The sequence below is a fragment of the Culex quinquefasciatus genome, chromosome 2 (assembly GCF_015732765.1).
Source record: "Culex quinquefasciatus strain JHB chromosome 2, VPISU_Cqui_1.0_pri_paternal, whole genome shotgun sequence".
Classification (NCBI taxonomy): domain Eukaryota; kingdom Metazoa; phylum Arthropoda; class Insecta; order Diptera; family Culicidae; genus Culex; species Culex quinquefasciatus.
The window spans coordinates 59,143,438-59,167,882 of record NC_051862.1 but is presented as its reverse complement, the minus strand read 5'-3'; the positions used below and the strand labels follow the sequence as shown (position 1 = coordinate 59,167,882).

At 35.7% G+C, this 24,445-nt stretch overlaps 2 protein-coding genes across 5 annotated transcripts in view; one reads left to right on the top strand and one right to left on the bottom strand.

The window, feature by feature from the left end:
• The window catches only part of LOC6054758 (hyaluronidase Tab y 2.0101), a 267,627-nt gene that overhangs the window by 87,893 nt on the left and 155,289 nt on the right, over positions 1 to 24,445 (bottom strand). The gene's annotated exons all lie outside the window — the stretch shown is intronic.
• Positions 13,908 to 24,445, top strand: part of LOC6044436 (5-hydroxytryptamine receptor) — a 314,507-nt gene continuing 303,969 nt past the window's right edge. For all 4 annotated transcript variants that reach the window (XM_038251623.1, XM_038251621.1, XM_038251622.1 and 1 more), the window contains exons 1-2: positions 13,908 to 14,741; positions 20,912 to 21,968. The gene's annotated coding sequence lies outside the window, so the exon portion shown is untranslated. The remainder of the gene's footprint in view (positions 14,742 to 20,911; positions 21,969 to 24,445) is intronic.

The window sequence follows — 24,445 nt, the reverse complement described above, 5'->3', positions numbered from 1 at the left end:
TGTGTAATCAATGTGATAATTGCTTTGGTAGATTTTTGACAGTTCGAATTATTTAAAGAAAATCCACCGTGGTTAACCAAAATCATATTAACAATACAACTATGGACTTTGTTGTTCCTTTCCTGACAACATCGCATGAGACCTTTGACTCCACAGCAACTCATCTAAGTATCACGTGAATGATATGCTTCTTTTCTTTCTGTTCGCTGGATAAGGTATGTAAACCCGTTATCGAACCATGCGAGCTACGATGCTATGGGAAGGACTATCTGGTTAACACACACGCTGTTACCATCAGTGTGCCTTCCGATCATCGCACAGAAGAAGTGAATTTAGCAGGAAAAAAATATGATCTGATTTTAGAGCTTTGATGTAAAAGAAACATTTTCATCATTTTTTTTTACAAAAAAGAAGCACCAAAATTTTTGATTTTTTTTAATTGGTTCTATTTGTGATAAATTGATCCTAGTACTGTAATTTGGATTTTGGCCGACATTTTTTCCCCACTTTTGAAAACAAGAATTCGAGAAACAAGGCAACCAGTTGTTGTTTATTTAAATTTTCAGTCGCATATTCCACCAAACTGGACTTTGAAATTGCGATGGACAGCTAAAAACCAAGCAAGCATCCTTGGGTTGCTTTGATATTTTTTTAGAAAACTTTAAAATTCTCAAGCCAGTCTGACAAGTCGCAATAGTGCGATCAATAGCAATAATTTAGTGCAAAGTAGAGCGTCAAATTTTCCCGGGTTTTAAATTTCCCAGGCAACGGGAAAAACATTTGTAGAATCCCGGGAATTCCTGGGATTTCGGGAAATTTTTAAAACAGTAAAAAAAATCTATGTTTTTATTATATTTGCAATGTTTTTTAAGCTCAAGATTTTAAATCATGGAATTTGCTCAATAATATTATTTGGTGATTATCTACACTCTATTCTTATAAAGGACAACAGTATTTTAATGACTTAAAAGAAATTAAAATTAGATTTTTTTTGTGTGCTTTGCATTTAAACGTGCTACAATTTTTAATCAAATGTAGAATGATCACTACAAAATAGAATACTGTTGCAACCAAAGAACACATTCTTAACGATTTTTTAAAACAATCTTTCATAATCTGATCATGTTGAATGAAATGCAAAACCTCATTAAAAATATATAAAAATCTTAAAGAAAGATCTCTTACAAAGACATTCAGAGCAGCTCATATTCGAAAAAAAATCCCAGAACTCGAGGAAACTTATTTAAAAAAAAAACTAAACCCCTGCTTTTGTTTGAAAGAATGTCAATAAATTATGTATCACAACCAATAAGTACAGCTCATTTTAAGAACAAATTAGAACAAAAATATTCAAGACTGTTTAATAAAAAAGGAAGTTTAGACAAACTGATTTCTTCAATAAACATTTATATTTTTTTTATTTTTGCCAGATATAACATTGACAGTTTCAAAGATGAAAGAAGATGAAGAAAAAAAAAAATGTCAAAGAAATTCACAAATTTCGCAAGCAATTAAAAAAATCAAGCATTAAGCATTGAAAGTTCAAATAAAGTGCTAGAGAAAGATTTATTTTTTAGAAAAAAACGCTCAACATTGAATTTATATTGCATCCTAATCCCTCCCCAAGAATGGCCAAATTCTCCCGCCCAGGGGGGAATTCCTTACCAGTTGAGAAACACTGTTTTAGAGCAATATTTAAAATCGGTGTACTAATTGTTTTGTACTGTTTCTGTTTTAACCAATTTTCTTTAAAAAAATTATGCAATAAATTTGGCTGAAATAGCTGTCTTTATTCATTACTTTTGTTCTGATTTGCCCCAGATGCCGGTGTTTGATGAAAAATAAATGAACATTTTTTCCAAATTTAAAATAATAAATATACTTGGGTAATTCTCTACCAACTCACACGAAATCGGGAAAAGTTGCCCCGACCCCTCTTCGATTTGCGTGAAACTTTGTCCTAAGGGGTAACTTTTGTCCCTGATCACGAATCCGAGGTCCGTTTTTTGATATCTCGTGACGGAGGGGCGGTACGACCCCTTCTATTTTTGAACATGCGAAAAAAGAGGTGTTTTTCAATAATTTGCAGCCTGAAACGGCGATGAGATAGAAATTTGGTGTCAAAGGGACTTTTATGTAAAATTAGACGCCCGATTTGATGGCGTACTCAGAATTCCGAAAAAACGTATTTTTCATCGAAAAAAACACTAAAAAAGTTTTAAAAATTCTCCCATTTTCCGTTACTCGACTGTAAAAATTTTTGGAACATGTCATTTTATGGGAAATTTAATGTACTTTTCGAATCTACATTGACCCAGAAGGGTCATTTTTTCATTTCGAACAAAATTTTTCATTTTAAAATTTCGTGTTTTTTCTAACTTTGCAGGGTTATTTTTTAGAGTGTAACAATGTTCTACAAAGTTGTAGAGCAGACAATTACAAAAAATTTGATATATAGACATAAGGGGTTTGCTCATAAACATCACGAGTTATCGCGATTTTACGAAAAACCCGATTTAATCCCACCTGGGGTGAGATAGAGCCTTTCTTACTAAAGAATATAACAATGGTAGAACTTTTTTCAATTCATAACATCGACTTTGTTTATTTATAACGTCAGCACAAAAGAAAGTCTTATGATGAAAGCAAAGTATTATAAATGATATGATTTCCAAAAGAAATAAAAAACGCAATTTTCACCAAAAGAATTAATTCTATCGTACAATATGCTTGTACGTTTGTAATCAAACAAGCGTTTATGACAAACGCGATCATAGCAAGCTTCCCATGCGCCAGTGACAATGCACACCGCGGTTTTGGTTTTTTTAGCTTCGGTGAACCGCGTGTGCCGCACGGTGCAGGGAAGCTAGCCTAAGAAGCTTCTAAGAAAGTGACAGAGTCAGAGATAGCTATTTTCAACAACCGCACCACTACACACTCAATCGCGAGAACCTTAGGTAGAAAGCCATTGGCGTCGCCAGCATTGAAAACATTGAAAACGATATAAACGATGAAAGCTTGGAAAGCTCCTATTGGAATCCAATGAACCCTGTTAGATAAACTTACGACAAATGAAGTCTACATTTAGGCGTTTTTAGGAGCGCACGGGAAACAAATTGATTGTAGCCAGATGAATGTCCTATGTCACAAAAGTTTTTTAATAAACATTGGACAGATATGTAAAGACAGACAGGGCAAAAGAAACCGAAAAGCTACGATATCTTACATGTTGTAGAAAACATCGGTAGACAAGCTACTACAAACGAGTATAAGTCGACCCAGCAAATATATGCGCCAGCATTCTCGCGCCAGTATTCGAAGCTCAACTTGACAACTTGGCGACGAAGCGTCGAAAATCGATGCAGTGTGATTTTTTGACGATTTTTCCGCTTAAAATTCATGCTGAATCGACATATTTACGAAGATGGAAATGACGTCCTGGCTTAAAGTAAAACCTATACCTTTCTTTAGTAAGAAAGGCAAAAAAGTTTTGAAAAAGTTACTTTTTGCGTTGCTCTTTGTTTCGTCGTCCGTGTCTGTCGCGGGTGACCATTAACGGCCATGATCGATGACGACCAACTTTTTCAAAACTTTTTTTCGTAAAATCGCGATAACTCGTGATGTTTATGAGCAAACCCCTTATGTCTACATATCAAAATTTTTATAATTGTCTGCTCTACAACTTTGTAGAACATTATTACACTCTAAAAAATAACCCTGCAAAGTTAGAAAAAACACGAAATTTTAAAATGAAAAATTTTGTTCTAAATGAAAAAATTACCCTTCTGGGTCAATGTAGATTCGAAAAGTAAATTAAATTTCCCATAAAATGACATATTCCAAAATTTTTTACAGTCGAGTAACGGAAAATGGGAGAATTTTTAAAACTTTTTTAGTGTTTTTTTCGATGAAAAATACGTTTTTTCGGAATTCTGAGTACGCCATCAAATCGGGCGTCCAATTTTACATAAAAGTCCCTTTGACACCAAATTTCTATCTCATCACCGTTTCAGGCTGCAAATTATTGAAAAACACCTCTTTTTTCGCATGTTCAAAAATGGAAGGGGTCGTACCGCCCCTCCGTCACGAGATATCAAAAAACGGACCTCGGATTCGTGATCAGGGACAAAAATTACCCCTTAGGACAAAGTTTCACGCAAATCGAAGAGGGGTCGGGGCAACTGCTGTGAGTTGGCGGAGAATACACACTAGGCCTAAACCGCAAGTTCTCAATCGGGCTCGTAGCGTATTTTTTGTTTGACCATTAGTGACCTTCTTGCTATTGGCGTCATTTTCGCAAAATCACGCATATCTCGCGCCATTTCATCCGATTTTAAACGCGAGTTTGCTATTTGAGAAAAAATAGAGCTATTGAAAAATCTTTGTTGAAGTCAAAAAATGGTGAATTTGTTTATTGTGCGATTATGATTTTTGAAATCGACGCGCCTCGCGCAAAAACGGGAAAATGACAAAAACAACTTTTTTCACTAAAACTTCGATAACTTAAAAATTTCAGCGATGACCTATACATGTCTGGGTATCAAAGTTTTCGTAATTGAAAGACGCAACTTTTGGTACCATAACATCTATAGGTCATTGCTGAAATTTTAAAGTTATCGCAGTTTTAGTGAAAAAAGTTAATTTTTTGCCGATTTCGTCATTTTCCTGTCTTTGCGCGTGGCGCGTCGAAAAACTCAGTTTTTATTTTCAAAAAATCATATCTTGGAAACGTACGTTTCGACATCGCCAATTTTTTGATATGTTACGTGAAATTTTCCGAGGAATCCGATAAAAATATTTTCAGACATAGGCTCTTTGGTCCAGACACGGTCAAAACGCCATTTTAAGTTTTCATACGACTTTTTCAATAGTTAAGCTAGATTTTTGGACCTTCTTACTATTTTTCCCAAATATCCAAACTCATTACCTTTCTTTTGCGTCTAAGACAGCTAAAATCGGATGAAATGGCGCGGAGATATGATTTTTCGAAAAAAGTGATTTTTGCGAAAAATGACGAAAATTGCCATTTTTCGAACCACCCTAGCACGATGTAGGTCACCCTAATGGCCAAACAAAAAAATACGGGTCTAATTATTTTGGCCAAGGAACCCCCAGCAAAAAATTGAGCCCGATCGGAGAACTTTTTTTTTGGTTTAGGCTCTTTTCAAATGGAATCGCTGTATACGTAAATATAATACCAAGTCTTTAAAAAATATATAAAATAAAATAGAGAGCATTTGAAGCAGTAGGCATTTTCTCGGATCTGTTAACTAGAATTAAAAAAAAAATCCTCAATAAATCAAATTAATGCTTATATATACCGTAGGGACCATCCATAAACCACGCACGGAGAGACTGTGCCCAGAAATTTTAACAATTAAAATTGTTGATTTTACTTTCGTAAATTTTAACAAAAATGTACTTGTTACTGCCAATATTCCGTTAAAATAACTAAAATTCAGTATTAATTTAATAACCTGTTTGTTGAAAATGCTAGAGGCAAAAAGCTAACAGATTTCCCGAACTCGAATGAACGTGCTCGACTGTTAGCTTTGGTTTTAGGAAAATCAAAAATTTTGTTAGTTGAATATAATTAACAATTGGTTGAACATTTTAAAAATGAACTTGGGTTTGTTTACGTCTGTCATTTGAAGTCAGGATTCGAACGAGAGCGGTCGATTTGTTGAGTTTATGTTGTTAGTTGTAAAGTAAGAGGATGTGAAAGGTGAAAATCACACTATTTGGGTAAGTTGACGTGGCAAATCGAAGTGCACACTGCTGCAACTGTGGAAGTGCAATTGGTGAGTAAGTTTGTTGATGATTTCTTTGCAGGTGATAAACTATGAAGAGTAAGACGAGGACATTCGCAATTGGGACTTCTGATTCGAGGGGACTTTATGATAATGTTTGGAGGAAAGAGAGGGGAAGTGGAAGGAAGAGGCGGGCCAACCCTTGCACGACAATACATGCACGGGCAAATTTAACAAAATGTCGGTTAATCTAAGTAAGTATGGGTTTATTTTTACAATAAAATTTATCTATTGTGATTTTAATTAGAAAACTTAATCATAAAAAATCTTCGTACTTAAGATGGATACAATTTTAATGAACCATTATTTTTTCAGAATCATCAACCATAAAATTCATGGAGATGCGTACACATGATATCAAAATAAAAATTCGATGATGGGAAATGTCTAATAAGTAAAATTTCTAAAAGATATACAAAAGAAGATATTAATATTTAAAAAATGCTGTTTAAAGAAGACTGCTCAATAAACTGGTAAGTAAAACTCAAAATGTTGTTTTCAGGAATCGAAGTACGTTGAATAAATTGAATCAAATGCAATGAAAGTGTGTTGCCAAAAGTAGTTGTTAAATTAATGCAAGCTTGGTAAGTAGCATTATTGATATTTCTTGTTTCCTCATAATAATTACATTTATTTACGTTCCTTTTTTCAGTTAAGAGCCAAAATTTAGATTTTTTTCATTAAATTAGTAATAAATTTCATATGTCTATTTGCAGCAAAAGGTTCCCATTGGTGTAAATTCTGTGTCCAACCACAAGAAAAATAACTAAACCTGAGACCGTTGTAGATGATGACAACTTATCGGATGATTTCACAGTGATGGTAAATGAATACAACACTTAATTGTATACAACATAATAAAAATATAAGCTTAAAACTTATTGGGGAAAATTTTGCTCGATTTTTACTTTTTAGGAATTCACGAGAAATTAAACATCTTTTTTAAATATGTTTAACAAAATTTGTAAAATGCTTTTTTTATTATAATTTTTTAAAACATTAATCAAACTTTACATGTTTTATAATAACAGTTAAAAAAAGTTTGTTTTTATGCTTTTTAATAGTAATTGAGTAACTTCATGAAAAAAAAGCAAATAAGTACAAGTACAACAAATTAATTTTTGAGGCATTATTATAAAATTTACTGCAAATTCAATAAAAATATTGCTAACAGCTAATTATCGACTACATGTACGAATATTTTTCTGTAGTCAAGTTAAAAATATAGCTAGAAATTCGGCCCAGCCTGTATCGTTATATAATTAAAGAAAATATATACAGACACTAACATAAATTATGGTTAATTGAGAAATGTTTTGTTATAAACCACTAATAATTTTCAGCGTGCAAAAATATTTCAGTTGATACAACGAAAAAAATGTTAAAAAATAGTTGAAAAATATGATCCAGCCTGTTTTTTACAGAATATTCCACTATATTTCAGCTGAAAACAAAAAAAAAATAGTTGATTTTCTGAAAAAAATATTCTAGCAGTCGACTGCTAGGTTTTTTTTCGGTCATTTAACCAACAAAAATTGCAATTCTAACTTTTTTTTAGTTACTTTTAGCTATTGGTGGTCAGCAATTTCGGGTTAACAAAATCAACAATCGATTGTTGAAAAAAAGCTGTGTAAAAAAATAACCCATACTTTTAGTTAAATTAACCAAGATTTTCTTTAATTTGCCCTGGCCGGTCTCTCCGTGCGTGGACACATTTTTGGAATCTCAGCCCCTCTCTTATATGGACAATTCCCATACAAAACTAATCTTGTTTGTATGGAGCGTGGACAATCGCTGACCTCTCCTAATGTTTACGTGGTTTATGGATGGTCCCGTATACAAATTTTAATACTTTAAAATTCTGATTGATTACTAAGTTTTCAACTGTTCATCTATTTCCACAACTAAATCTGAATTTCCTGACCAAAACATATTTGTTTTTTTTTTCAATCTGGGAATTCCCGGTACAAATTATAAAAAAAAAATCCTGAGAAACGGGAATTCCCGGTTTTGAAAAAAAAAATCCAGGAATTTTGTCCCGGGAACGGAAGGGGATGGACGCACTATTGCGAAGTCCAAGATGGTGAGAATTGAGCAATATGTTTCATGATAAAACACCAGCAATATCTGTGCCATTGAAAAGTAAGAAGAACGGAAAAATATAGATATGAATCTTACTAATTTTTTGACATCATCATCTGATGGTTAAGTTTTTTTAAATAAAAAAATAAACATTTGTGAAGCTTGAAGACAAATTTCGAAGCGTTAGGCTGGTACAAATATGTCAGCACAATCACATCACATTTGTCCTTTCGCAATAATTAACTATGAGTTGTATTCTCTAGTGATCTCTGCTTCAGCAGAACCAAAAAGAAATCAAGGATATTTAATGTCACACCACGACCAACCAGCCTTTGACCGCTAAAGTCCCATCCCCACGAAAAACGAACCAGGTCCAGAGTGCCACCCAGCTCTATGATCGTTAACAAAGGGTATTTTCGTGACGATGTCCAGGGGGAGACTCACCAAGAAGACAGAGGCCATCATCGGCGCGTAATTTGAGGTCCACCCCTCTTTCCCCAACTCCCTCCTCACAAACACTTACAGCAGCCTCACGGTCACAGTCACGGCCAGTTCCAGTGTGCCGAGGGTTGGTGTCAAGTGGTGATTTTTATTCCCCTTTCTGTCATGAATTTTATTTTCCTTCTTCTGGAATGGAACCATGGTGGTGAGACCACTCCGGCGGGATGGGATGTCCCCGGGAGGGTTTTGGTGCGAATACGATGCGCGCGCGATAAAATGACCTTCTCCACAACCCTCGGCAGATGACACTAGAGAGCAAGGGGTTTGGGACACCAAATGGGTTTTGCCGGTGCTGCTGCTCACTTTTGGAACCTAATCAGTTGACCCCAAAGGTGGAATGTGACAGCTTGGGTTGATTGTTTCGGTGAAATAATAGAACGTTATGGACATTAGGGGGGAGAAAATAATCAAATGAAAGTCATCTATAAGTGAACAAATAGCTTTCTTGAATATTAAAGTCTGAAAAAAATAACCTGGCCAAAAAACTAAAAACTTGTTGTGAACTCCCACCCCAATGTTGCAGACGTAATCTTAATAAACTTCATTTCATCAAAGACAAGGACATTCGGGCTGTAAACAAAGTGTCCCATCCCGACTGTAAACATTGATTTAATACAAGATTGCATCCCATAAAGAAACTTGCCTACAGCAAACAAAACCTAGCTCCAAGGACTTCCCCTCCCATGAACGTAGACATTGTCCGAAGCCAGGAAACATGACCTGGACCTGGAGCGAGAGACAATCTTTGCTGCTCCAGGTGTCCCGTATTACACGGCCATTACGGAGCTTCTTTTTGCCTCAGGCCCGGCCAAAATGTCGCTGCTTTTTTATGACCCCACGGAGGATAGTGTTGCGCCTTGGTATGATGGCCTTTGCCGGCCGGCGGCAGTGGGTTCAAGTTTGGATCCTTGGCACCGGGACACGTCCTTTGAAATAGGACGGCAATTTGTCCTGACAGTCCGGAGGCTTTGGTTCATGACCTCGCTCTCACCCAGATATTGTGCTCGAATTTTGCTCGATGCTGGGATTGATGGGGTGTTTTGTGCAGCTGATATTTGTGGAGTTTGAAAATCATTTTGGGGTTTTTCTTGAGTTGTATTTTTTAAGTAATAATATAGGTTGTATTCAGTTATAATATTCTAGCAGAGCTGCTTCTGACAGAATCCTGCTAGAACGGTAGAACATCTCTTCTAGAATGCGGTAAAAATATCCAGCTCTGTGGAACTCTGCTAGAAATCTGCTATAACGTCGTTACTGGAAAGCTATTGCTGCCAATATTTTTCAAAGTCCGATTGCAAATTTGATTTTACATTGAAAACGGAAATCAAACAATTTTTTTGACTAAAATTACTTTTTTTCCAAAGTATTATTTTTTCATGATGAATGTTCAAAGCTTTCACTAAGAATTTTTTTTTTGATAATATAGTAAATCTTTCCCTGTTCCTGAGGGGAACACCCATGAAGAGTACCGGGGCCGGCATTTACAAAGCGGATTCAGTGACAGTTCATTAATCAACTCAATGTTAACATGTTAAGGTTAATGTTAACATTCCAAAGGTTGTCTTCCTAAGGTGTCTTGATAAGGTCCAGTTTGTGACGATACACTACCTAGCCCGGGCAGATGGTAATAACAACATTCATGCCATTTCAATAACTAATACTGTTAAAATAACAGAAAATGTTATGGAATCTTCTTGAAAAATCAATTTTTGCATAAGAGTTCAATAACAGTTTATGTTATCATAACAAAATTTGTTATTGGTCTGATATTGGTTGAAAGCCAAAACAACTTTGGAATAACATTTTTTGTAATGGAGGAATACCTCCAACTGTTATTGGGATGATCGGATTAGTTGTTAAAATAACAAAAAATAATAACTAAGATTTGTTTGAAGAATAACTTAAAAATGTTATGAGTCTGTTATTACAATAACAATCCAATAACAAAAAAAATCATAACAGAAATAACAAATCTTGTTATTAATAACATAAAATGATATTGGCCTAGTATTTTCAAATATCAAAAAATGTTATTCCCAAGTTATTTCCGTCTGCTCGGGAGTGAAAAGATCACCAGTTGTGTTGGTCCGAGCAGGGATTTGAACCCCGATCTACCGCTTACGAGGCGGAAGCGTTTCCATTGGGCTACGTGGCTCGGTCAATTTTGTATAATTCACAATATGGGTATCAAACAATTTGAATTTTTGCATGTTTTTTCAAACTTTTAGAGTATTATATATTTTTTTGACAATAATATAAGTAAGTTTCAAAGTATAGTTAAAAAAAATCACAAAATACCGTTTTTTTACAAGTACTCAAATTTACATAATAAGAAATATGGGTATCAAACGAATCAAAATTTAGTTTGATTTTCCACTGTTCTAGTATTTTAGGAATGAAATGTTCTTGTTTTTACAAAAAAAATAATATAATTTGCAACATGGGTATCAAACGAAGCAAAATTTTGTATGCTTTTTTCACTTTAATAGAGTTTTTTTTTGATAAATACTTAAATATTCACAAAATACCGTATCTTTTTGAAAGTACAAAACTTTCCTAATTTGCATTATGGTTATCAACAAATTTCAAATCGTTTTGTACCTATATTGCAAATTACGAAAATTTGAGAATTTCCAAAAACAATTACTGTATTTTGTGAAAATTTAAGTATTTCATTCAAAAAAAAAAACAGTGAAAATGCTTCGTTTGATATCCATGTTACAATTTACGAAAATTTGAGTATTTTCGAAAAAATACGGTATTTTGTTAAAATTTTAGTAATTATAAAAAAACTCCAATTTAAGTGCAAAAGCATACCAAATTTCGCTTCGTTTGATAACCATATTGCAAACTATAAAAATATGAGTACTTTCAAAAAATACATACCGTACATTTGTGAAAATTTTGTTATTTCATTCAAAAACTCCAAAATAGTGAAAATGAATGCAAAATTTTAAATCGTTTGATACCCATACAGTTCAGACTTGATTATCCGAAGACCTCGGAAAATGTCACTTCGGATAAGGCTGGTACAAATATTATTTAATGTTTTTGTCTCCCCCCCCCCTTCAAATTTGGCGGCCAAAATGGCGGTTATCAAATATTGAAAAAAAAATCTGACTAATATGGGGTCACTGACTGCCCATCATTGAAAATACGGCTATTATGCCAAATCAAGTATTCCGAGAAAAACGAGTTTTTGTGGTTGTCACAAAATCTCCGCCACGGCAATTTTAAAGGGGATGGGGATATTAGCCGTTTGGTTTTTCGCATCGGCAGCCAAAACTAAACAATATTTTAGTGAAATTTTAATTTTGGGAGATGCGTTGGAACATCCTCTACCACCTGGACCAAAAACCTCGATTTTGCCAAAAGTGGATAATAGCCGTTTTTTCAATGGTGGGCAGTGAACTCGAATTTGATGTTAAAAGTAAGAAAATAAAATAATACGAAAAAATTATGTTTTGGTTATGATTCGATTATCCGAAGTCTCATACAAACCTTCGAATAATCGAACTTCGGATAATCGAGGCTTCAGATAATCGTGTCTGGACTGTATTGCAAATTATGAAAATTTGAGAATTTTTCTCAAAATACGGTATTTTGTTAAAATTTAAGTATTTCATTTAAACAAATTGAGCCTCGTTTGATACCCATGCAGCAAATTATAAAAAATATGAGTATTTTCGAAAAATACGGTTTTTGTATTTTTTTTGTATTTTCGTAAAAATGCGGTATTTTGTGAAAACTAGAGCATTTAATTACTAGAACAGTGAAAAGCATACCAAATTTCGCTTCGTTTGATACCCATATAATTATAAAATTATTAGCGTTTTCGAAAAAATACGGTAATTTGTGTTTTTTTTTAAAGTATTTATGCTTAGAAACTAACTACATTATCAAAAAATATATTCTAAGTGAATTCATTAAAAAAATCAAAATGGTTTTGATAGATTAAGTCAATCTAAGAAAGATTTTTAAAATCAGGTATCGTCCGTTATCTGCGATAATATTATCGCCGATAGAAATATCGAAATAAAGATAACGATAGATTATAACGATCATCGTTATCGTCAGGCGATAATATTATCGACGATAATGCTATCGATTAACAACCTTGGAACCAACCTAATAACTCATCAAAATACTCGGTATCTAATAATAGAACAATTTTTCAGTACATCAGATTTCTTGTTTTTCCGTGCAATAGCAAAAATCTAAATTTCAAAGTTTCATAGGTCAAATTACCAAAATGCTGTTCTAAAAAATATCTGAAGCTATTTAATTTATGGTACAGGAAAATGTTAGAAAAATTCATGAAAATATTTCAAAGGTCAGGAAAGTTTTGTTTTTTTTTGATCTTTTAAATTGTAAAGTGTCATTGTATTTTTTTAATTGGAAATAGAAAACAATATGTAAAACATTTTTTCTAGAAATTTCCTAAACAAAATAATGATGATTGGATGAATGTTTAACTCAGGCCTGCCCAAAGTTTTTGACTGGCGGGACATATTTGAAGCCTTAAGGACGTAAAATGGATAGTTTTTTCATCGATGGGGTTAGATTACACCTTCAAATTTAACACAATTTTATACTGTGTAGTAGAGCACAGTATAAAATTGTGTTAAATTGGAAGGTGTAATTTTGGCAGGTTGAATATTACCTTTTTTATGATGTAATTTTACCTCAATTTAGACTGAAAAAGTGACATTACACAAGAAAAGTGGTAAAATTACACATTTACAGAGGAAAAATTAAATATTTTTTTCCGGCATAAATTATGTGCCCCTTCCCAAATGAAATATTACCAAATGAAATATTACCAGATTTTTTTACTGTTTTACTTTTTTTTTAGTTTTATCTTATCTTATCATGTTTCTTCATGCATTTTTACCAAGCCAGTAACATTACCATTTCACTGATCAACCATAAAGCTTCTCCATCAAAATCATCCTTCTTGCATCTCAGCTCCAGCTTACAAACTTATCGTTTCACCTGTACTCATCTCGCTGCAAAATCCCATCGTTTCTCTCCTTTCTCTCATTTTAAATTCGCACTCTCTTTTCGCCCCACCCTCTCTCGCTCATGCGCACTCACCCTTCCCGGGGAAAACTCATTTCGCCCGCTCTCTCTATCTCTCTGAAACTGATAACAAGCGCGCGCGAAAATCTCTCTGTTATTGCTTTCCTTCAACAAGTTTCCCAAGCGACTCGCAGCTTCCAACAAGTTGTTATCAGCTGGCTCGGGCCCAGAGAGCGAGAAGATTTCGCCGCGGCCGAAACATCCGGAGAGACGGCGGGGGATCCGAAGCTGTCGGGCTCCAGCTCCAAGACCCGTCAGTCTTGGCAGCACTCCGGACCGAACCGGACCCCGGAAAATTGTCCCCCGCGCGAGGACCACGGAACGCGACCAACTTGTGGGAGTTTGACAGTTTGAGGTTAGGGAACTCAGGATTTGATTCGGGATTTGTGCCGTGGAACTGGTGAAGACGTGGAACCGATGACCCTCGCGGAAGTTGTGGAGTTCCGGAAGTAGAGTTGGGATTCTGGGCGCGCCATGGCTCCGAAGCGTGGAGTGAGAGAAGGTGTCTGTGTACGTCAGAATGTCTGAGCTACGGTGAGAGGTTGTGTCTTCGGGAGAAGGAGTTGACGACGACGACGTCGGTTCCAGGAAGTGAAGACGACGGCCTTGCGGGGTAACGGCTGGGTTGGCGGAGGAGACGGGGTAGAATCTCCTGCGTTATCCTTAAACACGAACTCGTCGTCGCCAGTGGAATCAATCGGTAGCTGAACGTCGTGAAGGTCGCACGTGCGTCGTCCTCGTATACGCTGTGTACGGAAGATTTCGGAGATCTCGTACCAGCGCGGAACTCACGCGATGAGTGCCGAATGAGTGCGCGCGTGATGCGTGAGTGAACAACTTACGAGGAAAGTTTGGAGGGGTTGTGCTTTCCAGATCATTAAGGTTGTTCAATTATGCGGCGACTAGCAGGTAGAGTTCAGCCGGGATTGACGCCGCTGGATGAAATGATGAGTTAAGCGGGATGAGTTCCCGCACCAAGAAATTAGTGATTTAAGGTGATCAATAATGAAGGAAGCAAACCCGCCACAACGACGTCCGACAAAAGTGGCGTGGAAGTGGAACGACCTTCTGAAATATTTTTAATTAGCGAATTAAACGCTCTCTCTCAGTTTTATGTGAAAGCAAGTGGCAGAAAACTAATTTTGCGCGCCAAAGTGTCATCGCGTGAATGAATTAGTGGCGGGGCTAAATCATGTGATGCACCGTGATTAGCGTCAACCGTGAATGTTTTCGCCTGCAGCGAAAGATTAGCGCTCAATTTAAGAGGTAAGCTGACACAAGTGTCACTCAGGAAAGAGTAGGGAAAAAAAATGCAAATAAATCGAAATCGATTAAATTACCCCCCTGATTAGTTGGCAGTGAGCTTCGCGCTCTAACGCGCCCGTTGGCATTGGGAATCGAACTCGTGACATTCGAGTTCGGTTTGGTGGTGGTGGCTACGGCGTGGTTTGCGGTTTGAGGAGTTTATTTATTTTTTCGTTCACTTGTTGGGTTGTTTTTGCCACAGCACCACCGCACCGCCGGTACAGAATGCAATAAAATCGGGTTTAATGAGTGCAGTGAGTGTTGCGCTGTCTATCTGTTTGCAATTAGTTTTAGTTTGTTTCCGCAGCACACGTGGTTGACGTTTGGTTGGGAGGAAGATTACGAGAGGTTATTGAGGACATATTTGTGGACATTTTGAGGACACATTTAACCTGGACATACAATTGAGATGGCCTAACTACGTACCAAAATCTCATAAGGAATTCAGAAAAATTTACCCAAATCAGGATTACTTAATTCTTCCAAAATTACATTTTTCTACAGTGGCTGTATCTTAGGAACGTAAAGACGGATTTTCAATTCTTCTTATGAAATTTTCTGAACTTAAAGAAAAAAATACTTCAAAAATTGACACTCAGGGACACTTTGTTTAAAAATCGAAAAACTGTTTTTCAAATAAAACCAAACTCTTAACGGATATGCATCGAAAATTGCACACTTTATCCAATTTTCTACATATAAAAATGAAAAAAAAAATTTATTGTTTAAATTCTATTTTTAACAAATAATTCTACAAACACTCATAACTCATCGATAAAAAGATGGTTCATACTTCTCTGTAGCTCGAAACAATAATTTTCTGTAATTATTTTCTTCTAAACAGTCCTAACGAACAACTTTGCCAAAGACACCAAATCGAATTGGGACTGCAGTCTGAATGGGGACAGTAATGTTAATAGCATCCAAAAGCTTCAATTAAAATAAATCAAATCTAAAATATCAAAACATAGTTCAACCTGGCCAAAACAGATGTCCTGATTCGCCCCAGATGGCGGTACCATGTTTGTATTGATAGCTGCCAAAATATTATGGCTTATTTGGTTGTTTTGAAAATGACAAACGAAGATTTTGCTTCCTGGATCAACCAATTTCGTCAAATTTTGTTAATTTGACAGGTACTTCTTTGCGTGACGGGACAACGCAGATATTTTGCAAAAAAGGGTTTTGCTCGCGTTGTCCCGTCATAAAATGAAGCAATTGTGAGAATCTCTACTGACCAGTCCATTTTAACTAATTTGGGGTCGCTGATCTCGAATATGACCCCTACACGGAGAAAAAAGAGTTCCCAAAATTGTGAACAACCGTTCATGAAAATGGAACCCCGAACAAAGTGTTCAAATCCCATGGTACGATTTTGAAAAACGTACCATGAAATTTGAACACTTTGTTCGTGGTTCTCATTTTCATGAACGCTTGTTCACGATTTTGGGAACTCTTTTTTCTCCGTGTAGAATACAAAGTATTCAAGGAATGTGCAATCCAAGATGGCAGCCAATATGGCGAAGCTAGAAATTTTGAGGCAATCAACAAGTCAAATTTAAATAATTTGGGGTCGCTAAACTTGAATTGAGCCATAGAATACTCCAAAATACTCAGGGAATGTAAATCCAAGATGGCGGCCAATATGGCGAAGCTAGAAAATTGGATTGCATTCCCTGAGTACTTTTGAGTATTCTAAGGCTTATATTCGAGTTCAGCAACCCCTGTTGGCTGCCTGTTACATTTCTGTATAAAAATTTCCAATTTTCTAGCTTCGCCATCTTCAATTTCACATTCCCTGAATATTTTGAAGTATTCAGCGAGTTTAGCGATCCCAAATTAGTTGAAATTGACGAGTTGATTGAACTTAAAAATCCTGTTATAGTGGTTTTCCATTCAGCCGTCATATTAGACGCCATCTTGAATATCTCGCTTCCCTTTGAGACTCAGGAAAATCAACAGGCAAATTTGGATTCAGGAGGTTCGATTTAGTCTAGATCGATAAAAAACTGGCTTGTTACACGATTTGCTCCGAGACACGAGAAATGAGCACCTTTTTTTAATTCGTGCCTTGACCAAAAAATTGGCGTGGCGGGACAACGCAAACTTGCGTCAGTCGTAACTCTGCTTCCTTTTGACCAATTTTAGATTTTTAAGAAGCATTTTAAAGGGTTTTTTTCGAATACGAAAAGAATCCGAAATATCATGCAAATACGATTTCACGAACCATTGCAAACTAAACAATTGAAATTTTTCGTGACGGGACAACGCTTCCACATACCCCCTTTTTAAATGTCCTGAATAATTTTATACCTACAAAGAATCTGCTTTTATCAATAAAAGGGCTTATAAAAGAGTCACTTTACTATAAAATTCCGTTTGGAATGATTGAATATCTGTATTCCATCCATTAATTTGAGCAATCATTAAAAAAAATCCAGCATTCATACATTTTACAACTTCTGCTCACAGATATGTTTAGAATGGAAATATGTTTTTTGTGTGGTTCAAATAGTTGGAAAATTATCAGAACCATCTAAAGTTCAACTTGAAATAATTACTGCTTGGTAAACAAGTGCTAAGAATCGGTCATTACTTAATTTGAGTTGAACACGTTTTTTTTCTGAAGTACAGTCTAGACTTGATTTTCCGAAGGCCGAAGGCCCGCGGCGGGCGCTCTAAAATTCTTTGTGTAAATATGGGTATTCGGCGCCGTCGCTCCGTGCCATACTTTCATACACTTAGGAGCCCAGGGCGGCGAAGTCCTTGTAGATAAAAAGGAAGACACTAGTGGTTGGTACTAGCAATGGTGGCCGACAGCTATAAAGTCAACTTCGTTTCGTCAGATAAATTTCACTTTGGATAATCGCATTAAGAATTAAAAAAAATCGTTGTCTTATTTTTACTGTCGACTTTAAGTATGACCGATAAACTACTCTAAAGTAATTTAGAATTTTTAGATCCAAGATGGCGGCCAAAATGCCGGCGATGAAACAGTGAAAAAATGCTTAATGGCAATTAATAAGGCTATTAATCATTCAAATTTGACCAAAATGGGGTCGCAAAGCTAGAATTTTATGTAAAAAGCTAGAAAATAAAAAAAAACACGAAAAATATTCGTGATTCGATTATTCGAAGTCCCATACAGATCTTCGAATTATCGAACTTCGGATAATCTGGCAATTGCACTTTCTGGTATCATTCTCAAAATCATTCGATGAAACATTGATATATTTTTTCAAGTTCTTCGATTTTTAACAACTGATCAAGCACTAGTTTTGCCCAATACGATTTTGTTGCAAAATTATGAATCAAAACCATTTTCATCAAATTCAAATTTCCAGGAGTTTTCCAGTATTTTTTAAATCTTGTTCCCGGGGTATTTGTAACCTCCGAAAATGCGACACTTATCTCCCAGAACACAGATTTTTGTCTGGCATTTCACACTAAGGGATACATTTTTCGGCAATGAAATCTACAGCAAAGAGATAGAACCTACCAAAATCTACAAAATCTACGTTGTCGCGCTAACTTGTCGTACCTATGACGCTTTTTGACGTTCCGTGAAAAACACGTTTGAATGTTTGACCTTGAATAAACAAAAACGAGAGCATGCAATGTAAACAATAACAAACACGTTTTGTTTGGTTGCCCATTCTGTGCATTGTCCTGAAGTTTGGTTGAATTTGGTTGCTGGAGTCTCGAGTTATAATTACAAATGTTTACCCTCGTACTTGTGTCAAACGTGTTCTAACCTGAAATCCCTTTGGCCAGCTGTCGCACTTACAGCAATTTTCAGGCTATGTCAAGATAGCACGTCAAGATTGAAACTTCTTTCATATGAAAAGTGACAAAAATGCACGGAGTTTTTTCGTTTTTTATTGAATATCACAAAAGTTGAGGCATTGTGAGCTGTTCAAAATGACGTTCTTAACTCAATTTGGCCCAAAATGCACGTGCAGCATGTAAGCACGACAGCAACGAAATAAACTTGATATTTGTGTACTGTGTTGCATTTAACTCGAGAAGGGTTTCTTGAAGATTTTGAATAGTTTGTTTTTCAAAGCAAATCCAATATCTTTCTTTTGTAAGAATGGCAAATCGTAGTGAACTGCTCAGAAACTAAATAATTCTTTTAAATTTAACATAAAATCAAATGTTTTAAGTCTTTGATTGGTATGGACTTTTTACTGTTCATATTTTCATAACAGTCTCATGTGAAAAATTATTAGCGACGAAAACAAGTTTTGCAATTTTGTCTTGCTTACATGTGAAGTTTTCGCGAAAAAGTTTGATTCTCTTCAGTTTTTTAGAACGATCTACAATCTTATTATAGGTTTTGTGAAAGTGCACATGAATCATCAATTCTACAGTGATGAAAATGCATATAGGATTCTTATGCAAACAGACAATTTACCGATTGAAAATAATTAGCCTATAAAAGAATTCCATGTAAAAGATTGTTAAACTGTTTCCCAATTTCAATTAAGAGGCAGTATTTGTAGATTCTGCTCGGTTTGTTCTAGAGGTCGTATCGAGGTGCTCCGATTTGGATGAAACTTTCAGCGTTTGTTTGCCTATGCATGATATGAACTCATGCCAAATATGAGCCCTCTACGACAGAGGGAAGTGGGGTAAAACGGGCATTGAAACAAAAACACATTTTCGTAAAACTTCATCAATTCCAACTCTCTAAGATGGATTCAAATGGTCTTTGAAGCCCTTCAAAATGTGCTATAGACATCCAGATTGGTTTAACTTTTTCTCATAGCTTTGCAAATTACTGTTAAAAATGGATTTTTTAAAACCTTAATATCTTTTGCAACAGCCTCCAACACCATAGGTCAAAAGATAGGTAATTTCATGGACTATAAGCTTACGGTGTTAACTTTTTGGCCAATCGCAGTTTTTCTCATAGTTTTACGATTTTTCTATAATAAACATTTTACAACGTTAGTTTTTGCCCTGTAGGCCAAGAAGACGGCACTTTTTGGTCTCAATTTTGTCATATTCGGAATCCTCGGTCAATTTCACGTAAGTTAGAAGTATTGGAGTTGTAATTTTGATTTAAAAAATAATTAAATAAAACATTTTTGAAAAAAGAAATAGATCTTATTTACCCTCTGATCAATACGTCAAATGCTGTATCAAGTAGGCGAAAACTTGTTTACCCCTAATCCTACAAAATTCTAAATAATATTTTAATTAATTCTAAATATAATTTTTTCCAATCAAATTCAAAATTCCAACACCTCAACCTAATGTAAAATTTTCTGAGGATTCCGAATATGTCAAAATTGAGACCAAAAAGTGCCGCTATGGAGGCCTACAGAGCAAAAACTAACGTTGTAAAATGTTTGTTCTAGAAAAATCGAAAAACTATGAGAAAAACTGCGATTGGCCAAAAAGTTAATACCGTAGGCTTATAGTCCATGAAATTCCCTAACTTTTGACCTATGGGAGTATGGGTGTTGGAGGCTGTTGCCAAAAGTTATTAAGGTTTTAAAAAAATCCATTTTAAACAATAATTTGCAAAAGCTATGAGAAAAAGTCAAACCAATCCTAGATGTCTATAGCACATTTTGAAGGGCTTCAAAAGACCTTTCGAATGCATCTAAGAGAGTTGGAATTGATGAAGTTTTACGGAAATGCGAGCAATTTTAAGATTTTTCATGTGTTTTGGACCTTAAACTTCAATGCCCGTTTTACCCCACTTCCCTTTGTCGTAGAGGGCTCATATTTGGCATGAGTTCATATCATGCATAGACAAACAAACGCTGAAAGTTTCATCCAAATCGGAGCACCTCAATACGACCTGTTTCACATCGGAGAAAAACTCGCTCTTAATTGTACAATTTAATTCACTGTCAATAGCACTACCCAGAATAATAAGGTTTTTTTCACTTTTACTTTGATTTAACGTATCCATCTATGTTTCTGAGAAAGTCAATCACTGATTTTGTAATGAATTCAGTTTGAAATGTAAAATTTCGAATTGACCGTTCTAGGAAAATTCATTCAAGCGGCAAATTTCTATTTCGCAATGCACGACACCAAAGTTAACCGGAAATTCCCGGCATTTTCATTCGAATGTGTTTCTAACCATGTTTTTTCCCTTCTTCTCATTCCAGGAGTCCGCACAAACAGCCCGCCGGACAATTAAAGCTTCATCATGAAATAATAAATCATAGCTTGTTAGCGTAACCCTTCAACAGCAACATTAAATGTAATCAAAGTGTTGGTGTGGAAAATTCAAACAAACTGAATAAAATATTTAATCAAAAGTAGTTAAACTTAGAACAGCATTAAAAGAAGAAAACTCAAGCAAATAAATTAAACTGTTATTGCCAGCTGCAAGCCGGTGTGCCGCAGGTTCATGTTAGTTACATAACTGTCCGTGTGTGTGTGTGGGCGCGCGAGCGTCTGTTGATATCAAATATTTTGGCTAAATTATTGAACCATATTAAACGAATACACACAGTTACACACGCGAGCAGACGAGTTTTCCCACTGGAAAATAACGGCCAGCCCATAAAACCTTTAATAAAAGATTCGGAATCACCTTTTTGGCGGGGCGTTTTTCGAGATGAGAAAGAGGAAAAGTCGGTTTTCGGAAAAAGTATCGATATAGCCGCCCGAACGGGGTTTGGCTGGAAGCCAAATGAGAGCAGAGCTCGGTTAGTGTTATTATTAAATATTAAAGTGGCCGGTCAGTATCAAATACGATCAATGGCGTGAGTGAGCGGTGGCGGGGAAAACGGAAAATTACAAACATCGAGAAGAAGGAAAATCTCATCGGGGAGAGCGAAAAAAAAAATCATTCGTGAAAAAGTGGCAATCATATTGCGAAGAATAAATAAAATATTAAAAATTATTTACGATTTCGGGGGGCGCGCGAGAGCCGTGATTTTCATCGATTTTTCCAACGGGTGCGCGCAATTCCGAACAGGTGTTTCCACACAATGAAAAATAGAGTCGCTCTCCTTGGGGTTTGGAGGTCGCCGCCGACGGCGCGTTTGATCCTTGCGCTTGACTCGTGCGTCAAAGCTTGATGGAAAGGCGCCCCTTTTTTCGGAACGAGTAATAATAGCAACGCACGCGAGCGCCTGGAAGGTAGGCTACGTGCGCTGCACGTAGTTGGGCGTGCTCTCTCTCTAGAGAGAAGCAGCGATTCGCGGACTGTTTAAGGTAAGTGGAAAATTGGGTTTTCCTCGCCGATGTTTTTGTTTGCGCTTCTCTTTGGCAAGGGAGCTGATGTGCTATTTTTCTTCTCGAGTCAAGATCACAGAGTGCCAGCCAGTCTGTCATGGTGCGTTATAAAATATGAAATTTAATCGATTTCTGGGTTCGAGAGAAAAAAAAAACAAGAAAAGGAAAATAGATTTTCAAACAGAGATTATGGGAATTCGATTGAAAGAACTGTACAAGCAACATTTTATTTGGGCTTGAGAATGGCCAGTATGGCCCATAAAAAAAATGCGATAATGTTATTAGGTGGAAATCGGGCCTATTTTGACTATTTACGATGTGTGTAACAAACTAATAATGCATTGAAAATCACATTTACTCTTAAAATTCTCCAATTTGCTCCCAGCTCAGGCCATATAAGGGAAAAAAACTTTTCTTTGTTGGTCGATCTGAAGAGCCACTTGTGAATTTTTGTGTGGATTAAAAAGTAAACAGCCTCCAAGGTTACTGTTTTTGAGACGTGTAACAATTAATTTCATAGAATTTTTCGCACTAAAACAGTGAACTTTTTAAAAATATCCCGATTCTGAAAATGCTAATGTTTTTGGAGCATACAATGATTCAAAGGAAAACAATTATGCAACAAATGATGGCAATTGACTCTAACAGATGCCCTGATATGAGTTTTAAACAGTATAGGGCCGTTGGGCACTCTTCAGAGCCATCGCCATAGGTTTTAAGTTATTAATTTATTTAGACCGAATCACTCATGATGATGACCCAAATTGCATTTTTATCTAAAATGACTAATTCTATCAAAATTTATGAACTTTTCCGATTGGGCGTATTTAAGAGGGACTTGTGACGATGCTTTTGGCACAGTGTTGGATATTTTAAACTGTTCCGTTTTTAAGATATAAGGTTAAAATTAAGGTAAATTTTGTACCAAAAATACATCCATTATTGTAGCCCACCAATACCCAATTTTGGTGAACTGCAAAAAACTGTCATGAAAATAACTTCAAAACATACTAAACTAACACAATCATGCATATCAAAATCAGTTTGTTAAATACATTTTAGAATGGAACAATTTTTCTGTGAAAAAATGCATATGTAGCATTTTTTTAATGGCTGTAATTTGATAAGATTTTTCATTTTTTGGAAGCCGGATCTCACTTAAGGTGAAGCCGTTGATCATTTTCGAAGAAAATTGATCATCACTCTAAAATGCTCTGTATTGAACTCAATTCAACGAATTTCTGCACCAAAATGAATCAGCATGTGCCGGTTGTTGCCTTTTTGAAGCCACTGAAAGAATTTTTGGTATAAATCAAATGTGTTTCAAAATTTATATAATTTTGTGGTACAATCATTGACGTCCTAGTTCGCAATCATTGATTAATGACGATTTCGATAACTTTGGAAGGAATGAGATAATCGCTACCAAAAGGAATCAACATGTGTAGGGCACTATTCTAAACAACTTGAAGAAGGAATTTTGTCAAAATAATTAAAGCGACGCAAAAATTATATCTTTGAAAGAAAAATCATGTCAATGATGGAAGTCTTCAGGTTAAATGTATGTAAACTATGTTCGGATCCACCATCCGACATCACAAAACCTTTCCAACGAGTCCAAAACATTGAAGATCCGGCAACTCTGTCTCAAGATATGTCCACTTAAGTTATATTAATGTACTATTAGGAAGCCGGATCCCACTTAAATGTATGTAAACTATGTCCGGATCCACCATCCGACCCATCGTTGGTTAGGTTATCAAAAAACCTTTCCAACGAGTCCAAAATATTGAAGATATGGCAACCCTGTCTCGAGATATGGCCACTTAAGTGATATTGATGTACTTTTTTATTCCGGATCTAAAAAAATAGCTGAAATTTGTGTCAAACCCTAGGTCAAACCCCATATCACCCATTGTTGGTAATGAGTGAGGAAGGCTCCAACCACATAGGTGGATTAAGTTAGTTTTTAAGATATTTTTGAATTTTCCAAACATATTTTGAAAGGCGTTTAATTTACATGTGCCAGTCTCCTTTTTTGTCAACATAAACTTTTCAAACTGTCAAATATGGTATAAATTGTGATCGAACCACAAGTCGTATTAAGTCTTAAAATTTAGATTTAAGTGCTCATAACTTTTGATAGGATTATCAGATCTTCAATTTTTTAAGCTAATTTGAAAGGTTATCTAACTAACGGCGTATCGCATTATTGGAGACGGACATAATTTTCATCTAAATATCTGAGATCCGGCCTCTACAAAGTGTATAAATAACACTTAAGTGCTAATAACTTTTGATAGGGTTATCTTCGATGTTTTAGATTGGAAAGGTCTTTCAAAAATAGATAACAAGACGGGTTTTCTAATCTAATCTAACCAGACTCTAGCGAAGCCAATCATTCGAAGGGATCCTGGAGAGTGCCTTAGGAGCAATTCGGTAATTCGATTTTTTGT